The sequence below is a fragment of the Phascolarctos cinereus genome, unplaced genomic scaffold (assembly GCF_003287225.1).
Source record: "Phascolarctos cinereus isolate Bilbo 61053 unplaced genomic scaffold, phaCin_HiC Scaffold_4;HRSCAF=312, whole genome shotgun sequence".
Classification (NCBI taxonomy): domain Eukaryota; kingdom Metazoa; phylum Chordata; class Mammalia; order Diprotodontia; family Phascolarctidae; genus Phascolarctos; species Phascolarctos cinereus.
The window spans coordinates 710,970,027-710,980,604 of record NW_027555847.1 but is presented as its reverse complement, the minus strand read 5'-3'; the positions used below and the strand labels follow the sequence as shown (position 1 = coordinate 710,980,604).

At 44.3% G+C, this 10,578-nt stretch overlaps 1 protein-coding gene across 1 annotated transcript in view; it reads left to right on the top strand.

Annotated features, from left to right (window-relative positions):
• The first annotated feature begins 1,543 nt into the window (after positions 1-1,543).
• The window catches only part of TMEM119 (transmembrane protein 119), a 29,094-nt gene continuing 20,059 nt past the window's right edge, over positions 1,544-10,578 (top strand). Inside the window, exon 1 of the mRNA XM_078154384.1 lies at positions 1,544-1,646. The gene's annotated coding sequence lies outside the window, so the exon portion shown is untranslated. The remainder of the gene's footprint in view (positions 1,647-10,578) is intronic.

Below are 10,578 nucleotides of genomic sequence, written 5' to 3'. Positions count from 1 at the left end.
CATACTCTCCTCCCACTAGAGTCATCCCTTATAACAAAGAATTTTATTTTTGGAAAAAATCAGCAAAACCAATCAACACATGGGGAAAAATCTGACATCATATGCAATATTCCACATCCATGGACCCTCACCTCTCCCAAAGGAGTTGGGGGGGAGGTGTTTTATCTTTTCTTTGGAGACACATTGTTCTTTATAATTTTGCAATTATTTCAATTATTTCATGATGGCTATTTTTTCCATTTATACTGTTTTTTGTATATCGTTTTTGTGGTTCTGCTTACTTTACTTTGCGTCAGTTCATATAAGTCTCTCCAGGCTTCTCTGTATTCACCCTCTTTGTCATTTCTTATAGCATAGTAACATTCCATCCCATTCATATACCGCAAGTAGTTTAGCCATTCCCCAAACAATGAGCATCTACTTCATTTCCAGCACTTTACTCCAACTTCATCTGAAGTACCTTTTCTGCTTACTCATATGGCCCAGAGTTACTGAGGTGTTAATGGTCCCAGGGAGTAGTGCCATTATCACTGATGATGAAAATAGATTGTAATGGAAATGCCAATGAATTTACTCTATTTTCTGCCTTTCATAGTCTGCCAGCCAGTTCCATCTATGAATGCCTTTGAGATGATGTGTCCAGCTGGGTCTCATGCCAAGTCTTTTATGTAGACTTGTTTTTGCTTTCACTCCTTCACAGTGTTTAACAAATGAGTGTGCATTCTAAACTGACTTTGTCCTCAGCTATCATTTCTTTCTGCTTGACAAGGAGATGAAGTGTTTACTGACTCAGGTGGTTTGTGAGCTGTTTATAGCCTGCTTGTTGTAGCAATTATTTTATATTTCTGAAGGTATTACAAAAGACCCAGTGATAATCAAGGTCAATGTTTTTTCTTTTTCCATTTCCTGTTTTGGGGACATCAAAAGCTATTTTTAATAGGTCAGGGTGAAGCTGCTGCAATTATGTCTCTATTCTTTCTTCTAGCTGATATTGATAATGATCTGGCTTGCACACATAATTAATTCTGATACGGCTTCCACATCAGAAGTAAATAAAAGAGTAATCTATGACTTGATGATTTCTGACCATGTCATTCTCTTGGACTTTAAGTGGTTCCCTAGTACCTACAAGCCCAAACTCACAAGTGTAGAATTTAAGGCTGTTCTCAATCTGATCCACTTTGTATCTACTGCCTTGCTTGGTTTCAACTCCATGGAACAAAATGTCTATCGCAGCTCATCATTTCTAACCTCACCACCAATCTGCTAACTCAATCCTTGATTGACACCACCTCCCTCGGCCTCCTCTCTCCTCTGATTGGAGGGCTTGGAGGGTGTAGGTCCAAAAACGCTTCCTAATGCCTTCCTTCATAAAGGGTAGAAACTGGACTTTTAGCTCATTCTACTTTGCATTTTCTGCCCTGCCTGGTTTCAATTCCATGTAACAAGATACTCCCTGATGCCGAATACCACCTGCTGTCCTGTCTTCCTGACTTCCCTCCTTTTTGTGAGTTATGTCCCCCTTTAGAATGTAAGCTCCTCGCAGGCCACAGCAAACCTGGAGCAGGCCTCAGAGGACTGAATCTTGGGCGGCTGTGGTGGTTTCCAGACTCCTCAATCCACGATTGTCAAAGATAACTTAGAAGGTCAGTGGGAAAAGTCTGTTTCTGTCGGTGGTCAGAGAGGAAGGCGGGGTTTCAGCTCCATTCCCCAAGAGCGTGGCCCGGGGGGGGGGGGCAGCTGCTTCCCGAGCTTCCGGCCCACAGACTGAGGGGGAATCCAGTGGCTGATCAGAGAGGGACTGCAGGGATCTCTTTGCCAGTGCTGAGGCAGGAATCTCTTGCTTTGCCCGTGTGTGGATCTGGGTCACAGTTCTGGGTACAGTGCTGGGGTGAGGAGGAGCGCTGGCGTGGTGGAGCTTGTAGTGGCTGTGGAGAAGAAACCCTCCTCACAGTTATGGGACAGAAAGGAATACTTGTGGTCACAGGCCAGGAAAGGAGTAAACACCTCACCCCTTATCATACCACCTTGGAAGAACTGAAAATTTACAGGTCCCTACAAGTATCTCTGAAAACAGCTACACAAACCCCTGAAGCTTGGGACAGTACATTCTCCACATTGGAAGCAGACTCTTACCTTAACAAAGAGTTTAAAACTCAAGTAATTGGCTGGGATCATGAGCAAGCAGCAAAAAGAGTCAGACTATATTATCTTACTTTGGTGAAAAGAAGATCAAAATATACAACCAGAAGAAGACAACAAAGTCAAAGCTCCTACATCCAAAGCCTCCAAGAAAAATATGAATCAGTCCCAGGCCTTGGAAGAGCTCAAAAGGGATTTTGAGAAGCAAGTAAGGGAAGTAGAGGAAAAACTGGGAAGAGAAATGAGAGTGATGCAAGAAAATCATGAAAAACAAGTCAACAGCTTGCTAAAGGAGACCCAAAAAAATACTGAAGAAAATAACACCTTAAAAAACAGCCTAACCCAAATGGCAAAAGAGGTCCAAAAAGCCAATGAGGAGAAAAATGCCCTAAAAAGAAAAATTGGCCAAATGGAAAAGGAAGTCCAAAAGATTACTGAAGAAAATACTTCCTTAAAAATTAGAATAGAGCAATTGGAAGTAGTGACTTTATGAGAAATCAAGACACTGTAAAACAAATCCAAAAGAATGAAAAATTAGAAAACAATGTGAAATATCTCATTGGAAAAACAACTGACCTGGAAAATAGATCCAGGAGAGAGAATTTAAAAATTATTGGACTATCTGAAAGCCATGATCAAAAAAGAGCCTAGACATCATCTTTCAAGAAATTATCAAGGAAAACTGCCCTGATATATAGAACCAGAGGGCAAAATAGAAATTGAAAGAATCCACAGATCTCCTCCTGAAAGAGATCCCCAAAGGAAAACTCCTAGGAATATTGTAGCCAAATTCCAGAGTTCCCAGGTCAAGGAGAAAATATTACAAGCTGCCAGAAGGAAACAATTCAAGTACTGTGGAAACACAATCAGGATAACACAAGATTTAGCAGCTTCTACATTAAAGGACGCAGGGCATGGAATATAATATTCCGGAGGGCAAAGGAGATAGGATTACAACCAAGAATCACCTACCCAGCAAAACTGAGTATAATCCTTCAGGGGAAAAAATGGTCATTCAGTGAAATAGAGGACTTTCAAGCATTCTGATGAAAAGACCAGAGCTGAATAGAAAATTTGACTTTCAAATACAGGACTCAAGTGGAACATGAAGAGGTAAACAGGAAAGAGAAATCAAGAGACTTATTAAGATTGAACTGTTTACATTCCTGCATGGAAAGATGATATTTGTAACTCATGAGAACTTTGTCAGTATTAGGGTAGTTGAAGGAAAAAAATGTATGTATATGATATATAGATAGATAGAGGGCACAGGGTGAGTTGAAGATTAAGGGTCATATCTGGAGAATAAAATTAAGGGATGAGAGAGGATGATACTCGGAGAAGAAAGGGAGAGGTAGAATGGGGTAAATTATCTCACAAAAAAAAACAGAAAAGAAAAGTCTCTCACAGTGGAGGGGAAACAGGGAAGGTGAGAGGGAATGAGGAATCTTATTCTCATAGGATTTGGCTTAAGGAGAGAATAACATACACATTCAATTGGGTATGGAAATCTGTCTTACCCTACAGGAAAATAGGGGAGAAGGGGACAAGAGAGCAGGGGGTGATAGAGAGGAGGCAGATTGGGAAAGAGGGTAATCAATAAAAAGAAAGAATAGAATAAATGGGAGGGCAGGATAGGATTAAGGGAAATAGAGTTAGTTTTTCACAACATGTCTACTAGGAAGTGTTTTGCATAACTGCACATGTACAACCTATATTGAGTTGCTTGCCTTTTCAATGAGGGTGGGGGGGAGGAAGGGAGAAAATTTGGAACTCAAAGTTTTAAAAACACTGTTTTAAAAAAATGTTTTCACATGCAACTGGGAAACAAGAAATACAGGAAATGGGGTACAGAAGTCTATCCTGCCCTACAGGAAAATAGAAGGGGAAGGGGATAAGAGAAGGAAGGGGGGAGAGATAGAAGAGAAGGCAGACCAGGGGAAGGGTATTCAGAATGTATGCCATCTTGGGGTGGGGGGAGGGGTGAGAAATTTGGAACTCAAAAACTTGTGGAAGCGAATATTGAAAACTAAAAATAAATAAATTTATATTATTTTAAAAAAACAGCTTGCAAAAAAAAATAGAATATAAGCTCCTTGAGGGCAGGGATTTTTATTAATTGTAATCCCCAGTGCTTAGTACAGCACCTGGCACAGAGTAGGTGCTTAATAGAGGTTTATTGGGTTGTTAGGCAGCATTAATTGGTTCTACAAAAGTGCAACATTAGGTAAAACAACATTCTATAGAGCAGTTCCATAGAATCAATGCTTATGCCCATGTTATAAGCAATACGGCATAGTTTAGAATACAATCTCCTCTGCCTCATTGTCTCTGCTGGTTCTGGAGTTGACAGGCTTCTTTCTATGAGCATCTCTTCAGCTGTTTCATATCTTCAGGGTAGTCTATTCCCCTATCTGCTACCATGTCTTGTGGTACAGGGATTAGTAAGCCTCTCTCTGACAAGGGCCAACTGATGCTCTTTTGGGGCTTAGACAAAGGCTGTGGCTGAGCTGTGCTAGGAGCTGATTGTTAAATGATTGGACGAAGCTACGAATCAGGGCCTGATTTATCGTTTTGTTGATTGTGACTCTAGACATAAGAAAGTGATGGAGGAAATGATTAAGATCAAGATTAAGCTTGAAAGGATGCCTTTTTTGGGGGAGGGGGGAAGAGAGAGCAAGCCAGTTGTTAAACATTTACTACCACATCCCTGCTATGGGTCATTACAGTCAGCCAGGCATGCAGCAAAAGCTAACACCAACTCCCAACCTATGACCACATATTCTTTTGACTGCCTTTCCTCTGGTGCCAACTCAAGGTCCTTAGTCCCAGACCAAGAAGTTAGAAAATTGCTTTTAATTTCTGTTGAGCAGAAGATGTCTCTGTCTCTTAATGTCTAAAGCCTGGTGTCTCCCTGGGTCCTAACTGTTGTTCTTTTGTGCTCCCTCTTGGCTAGCACAAACCTCAGTGGACTCATTGCTTTGGTACCGAAAGGAAGGAAAGGTTTCTCATCCACGTGTGGGCACTGAGGCCGACCGGGTGGGAGCCTCCTTGCCCCAGCCTGATCCTGCCCAGCCCTGGCCCGGAGCGTGGGGAGCCCGGCTAAGCCAGGCTGAGCCTCCTCTTTCTCAGCTTAAGATCAGCCATTGGGATTCCTTGGTGGGTGGTTGCCACGGACAATTCAAACCAGATGTTTCCAGCTGTCTGGCCTCCCCCTCCCACCCCAGCCTGGGCTGTGCCAGAAACTCTTCCCAAGTGGACACATGGCTCCGTGCGGCTGGAATTCTTGATCGAGATAAATCTGCTCTTTTTATGACCTGGGTCTAAGCAGGAGCTTGTGGAAATACAGAGGGTGGTTGGGGGTGGGGAGCAGAGCCGGACTTCCCTCCCAAATCCTCAGCACACATACACTTCAAAGGGCCGGAGAACAGCTGCCTCCCAGCTGTCTGGCCACTAACCTGCCTCGTGGTCTCCCCCTGTATGGTTTAGGGTCGGATACAGGGGACCATCCTAGCTATTCCCAGCTCATTCCTTCCCCTCTGGTGTCTTCTCAGGAGCCCATCTGAGAGCTGGGTTCTAGAGCGGAGGGCTGGGAGCCCGCAAATTGACCTTGGACTCAGTTGGGACACAGCATCATTGCTGAGGAATCCCAGCAGGGGCTGCAGGCCAGTGAGAAGGGACTGGGGGTCAGTGAGCCGATGCTGTGAGGAGCCGGGCCCATTCAGGACCTGGCTTAGCTAGGTCTTGGTTAAGCCTATGATAGCGTTCAAAGATGAAAGGGACCCAGGAGATCTCATTCGACCATCTCATTTTACTGAAGATACTTTAGGTCAAGAGAGAGGACGGGCCTTCCCCAGGGACTGTAGATGGAGAGCCAGAAGGGGCCCCCCAGGGGAGTCTCATCGAAACCCTCATTTTACAGATGAGGAAACTGAGGCTCTGAGAGTGGGAGTGACTGGACACAGCTAGGAAGTGTGTGAGGCCAGATTTGAACTCAGGTCTTCTGACTCCAGACCTGGCGCTCTATTCACTGCACCAATCAGGCAGCAATGTAAGACAGAGTAGATTCCGACATGAAGACTAGACAGTGAATGCTGTGGGAATGAGCTCTGAGGAGAGAGAGGTCACCCTGGGCTGGCATGCACCAGAGGAGTGGGGAATTGAGCGGGGTGGTGAAAGCTGGGGAGGATTTAACTTGGCAGAGCAGAGAGTGTTCCAGGTGACAGGCCCTGCATGAGCAAGAGTGCGGGGGTGGGAAAGAATCTGGTGGGTTTAAGGCAAGGGAAAGCTGGTCTGGCTGCAGTTCAAAGTAGGAGAAAGAGGGAAGGTGGTAAGGCCAGGTCAAGTTGTGGAGGGACTTAAATTCCAGGGGATGTGAAGTCAGAAGACCTGAGTTCAGATCGTTCTTCTACTTATTACCTGTGATCTTGAGGCAAGTCAGTTAACATTTCTATGTCTCAGTTTCTTCCTCTGTAAAAGGAGACTAGATGTCCTTCTGATCCAGGGCAGGGGTTAGTATTTGAACCCAAGATGGCACCAAAGTCTGACTTCTAGTCACCAAGCATTTCCCCCCCATTGGCCTGCCGGTGTCCCTCTCCTTCAGCCTGCTTCAGAAGCACCCAGAGCTAGGGCTGAGCTCCTCTCACTTCTGCTTAGAATAAACAGCCAGATATTTGATTTACAAGAGTTGCAGTCAGGAAGCAGGCGTGAGGACCAACACAGACCAAAGAAAAGGCTTCTGAGGTCTCATCCAGCACGCAAATATTGCCTCTCAACTCCCTTCTCAAGGACAGTTGGCTCTGGGATGGACCCAGACCTTGACCACAGTTAAATAATAAAGTCTAAGAGCTAGAAGCCAGGGGACAGTGAGAGTCATCAGGCCTTCATGGGATGTTCCTTGGTTTCTACTCTCTGAGATTATCTAGTCTAAATCAGGAGTTATCAACCTGAGGACTCTTCTGGGGTCTATGAACTTGGATGGGGCAAAAGAAAAATCACATCCTTATTTCAATATAATTGGTTTCTTTTGTAATCCTAATAATAACAATAAGCATTTATGTAATGCCTACTACGTGCTGCTTACTGTGTTAAGCATTTTGCAAGTATGATTCCATTTACAAGAATGAACCCTGAGAGGTAGATGCTATTATTATCTCCATTTTATAGTTGAAGAAACTGAGGCAGATAGAGATCAAGTGATTTGCACAGGGTCACATAGCTAGTAAGTATCTGAGGCTGGATTTGAACTCAGGTCTTCCTGACTCCAGGCCCAGGGCTCTTTCCACTGTACCACCTATTTCATTTTATGCATATAAGAACACGATTCTGAGAAGGGGTCCATAGACTTGGCCAGACTGACTACCCGTGAGATCCATGGTATCCAAAAGGTTAAGAGCCCTTGGATTGGAGGAAGAGCTTTCTCTGACTCTAGTTTTTGGAAAGGAAAGAACTTGGTTCCCATAAGAAAAGGATATGGAGGGGCAGCTAGGTGGAGCAGTGGATAGAGCCCTGGCCTTGGAGTCAGGGGGACCAGAGTTCAAATCCGGCCTCAGACACTTGACACTTACTAGCTGTGTGACCCTGGGCAGGTCACTTAACCCTGATTGCCTCACCAAAAAAAAAAAAAAGGATATGGAAGGATGTGTGTGAAATAGAGGAGTTGGCATTAAGTAAAAATGGGGTTCAAAAAAGGGGAAGACAACCAGTCAGAAAGCATTTGCTAAGTGCCTACAGTGTACCAGCACTGTGCTAAGCTTTGGTGTAAATAGGGGAAAGAAGAAATAAAGCATTGGTGTAAATGGAAGAAGGGAAGAAGGCCTTGGTAGAAATGGGGAAGAGAAAGGCTGAGTGATCATAGGATTTAGAACTAGATGGAACATGAGAGATCATTTATTCCAGTCCCCTAATTTTACAGATGGAGAAACTGAGGCCCAGAGAGGTGAAGAAATGTATCCAAGGTCTATATTGACATAGCAAGGCTGGGAATCACACCCAAGTTCTGGAGACTTCAAATCCAGCGTTGTTTCTACAACGTCTCAGTTATAATGAGAGGCAGGAGGACTTAGTATAAATGGAAGGAGACGGAGGAAAGGTCTTGGTATAAATGGGAAAGGGAAGGGTCCAACGTAAATGGAATGAGGAGGACAGAGGGCCTTAGACTGCGTGGTGAGGACGAGTTAACATGTATTTGAGGACTGAAGTCTGGAGACATAGTTGGACCCTCTCCCCCAACTACCTCTTCTTGATGACTCCGTTGCAATACTCTCATCTTACTATTTCATAAATACTGACCTATAATCACATGCTAATTAGGTCTTCCCTAGTCAGGATTGGACTTAGATGTAGGCAAAATAGGCAGCTGCATATCTCCCTCTCTCATCTCTAGCTTTGATATGTTCAAGTTCCACCATTAGAGATTCATTCTTTTGGCTTCAGCCTGTCTTCTCCTAAAATGCAAATACATCTGGACAGGGACACGTGTTAGGTTTTCTGGGGGCATCTATAACTCAGGCTGGATGAGATGATCATTGAGGAGTGAATAATAGTATCCTTCTGGAAATCTAACTTTTCCTGACTGACTTACGCTTACTTCAGAGGTTATGATTTCCTCAGTATGGTACTCCATTCACCACTGAAGACTGCAACCTTTCCACCTTTATTAGATGGCTCCTGGTGGGGGAGGTAGTAGAGGGACTGATTGATTGGACTAGAGTCAGTCAGTCAAGAAGCATCTGTCTTTATTTTTCTTATTTGTATTCCCAGTGCTTAAGCACAAGGCCTGGCACATAGTAGCCAGACTATTGATGCTTGGTGGCTGACAGTGAGAGCAAACGCAACCGATGGGGGCTTTAGCCAATGACAGTAGAGGAAGATGCTCTAGGACCCAAGCAGGGATACAAAGCAGGCTGTATTCTGGGAGGGAGAGGCCAGAATGTATGTGTTATGTCTAGAACATCTCCACAAGTGACGACTTAGTCTTGGATTGAAGACCTCCAGTGGGCTAAGGGTCAGCTTGAGTGGTTGGAAAGTTATCTTACTGACCCCGAGGGCAATGATTCTTGTCATTCTACTGCTCCAATTTCTTGACCCCAGAAGAACTAAAGGATGTAGTGACCTTCCAAAGCCAGGCCCCCTGCTCTGATCCCTACAGCCACGAGCTCCAAGAGGAGGCTGTCCTGGTGGCTGCCGAAGCGTGGCATTTACTGGTGCCATGTCGCCATGTTTACATTCCTGGCCTGCTTAGAGAGATTTTTCCACTCAGCCCTAATAAAACAAGTTCTCCTCTGCCTTCATCCCAGCGAATGTAAATGTTTACAAGTGGACCAGCATCTGGAGGGGCCAGTGACCACAAGAATGGGAGGATCTGCAAGGATTGGGCCCTGTGCGCTTTCTGTGCAGCAAAGCCAGAGAAAGCCTTGGAATTCTCAGCAAAGATGACTTAGCTTTCAGAGCCTTCTTCGAAGTGGAGAGGAGAAGGCTATCAGAATGACAGGCCTCTCTGAGGCCTCTCTGTTCTCTGGCACACAGTAGGTGTTTAATATTTATCACTTGAATAATTGAATTATTGGGTGATTCTCATCCCTGCCCCCCAATAATAGCAAGTAATGAATCAGCTGCTTCCCTCATTTACACTAAAGCCTTCTCTGCCCCCTCATTTATACCTGGACAGGCAGTGATTGCTGGACTGGAGTCAGGAAGAGCTGAGTTCAAGTTATACTTCTGATATTTACCAGCTGTGTGATCCTTGGGGAAGTCACATAACTACCAAGTACCTCATTTTCTTCATCTCTTAGAATGAGAAGTGTAGAGCCAACGTCCTGTAAATGTCTTTCCCAGCTCTAAATCTCAGATCTTATGATTCTCTGGGATCCTCGCACAGTGTATCAATTAGAAAGCATTTATTAAGTGCCTACTGTATGTCAGGCACTGGGCTGGGCGAGAGATATACAAAGACAATAATAAAATGATCCCTGCCCTCAAGGAGCCTACAATTTTATTGTGACATGTACATATATAGATAGAAAAAAATACGTATAAGGTAATTTTGAAAGAGGAGATACTTAGCTGCTGGGAGCATCCAGAAAGGCCCCAAGAAGGACATGATATTTGAACTAGAGTTGTATTCTTCTGGAGAACAACTTTTCCCATGAACTGAGAGGTTTTCCCTTTATCCTTCAAGGATTATGATTTCCTCAGTGTGCATACTCCATCCACCTATGCGGATTGCAACCTTTCTACCCTTACTAGATGGTCACTTGTCAGAGAGGTAGTAGAGGGACTGATTGGACTAGAGACATTCAGCTAACAAGTTGGTCAACAATTATTTATTAAGGGGAAGAGAAGGGAACAAGCATTTATTAAATGCCTACCATGTTCTAAACCAGGGGGTGGGGAGCCTGCAGCCTTAAGGGGCCACATGTGGTCTTTTTTTTTTTG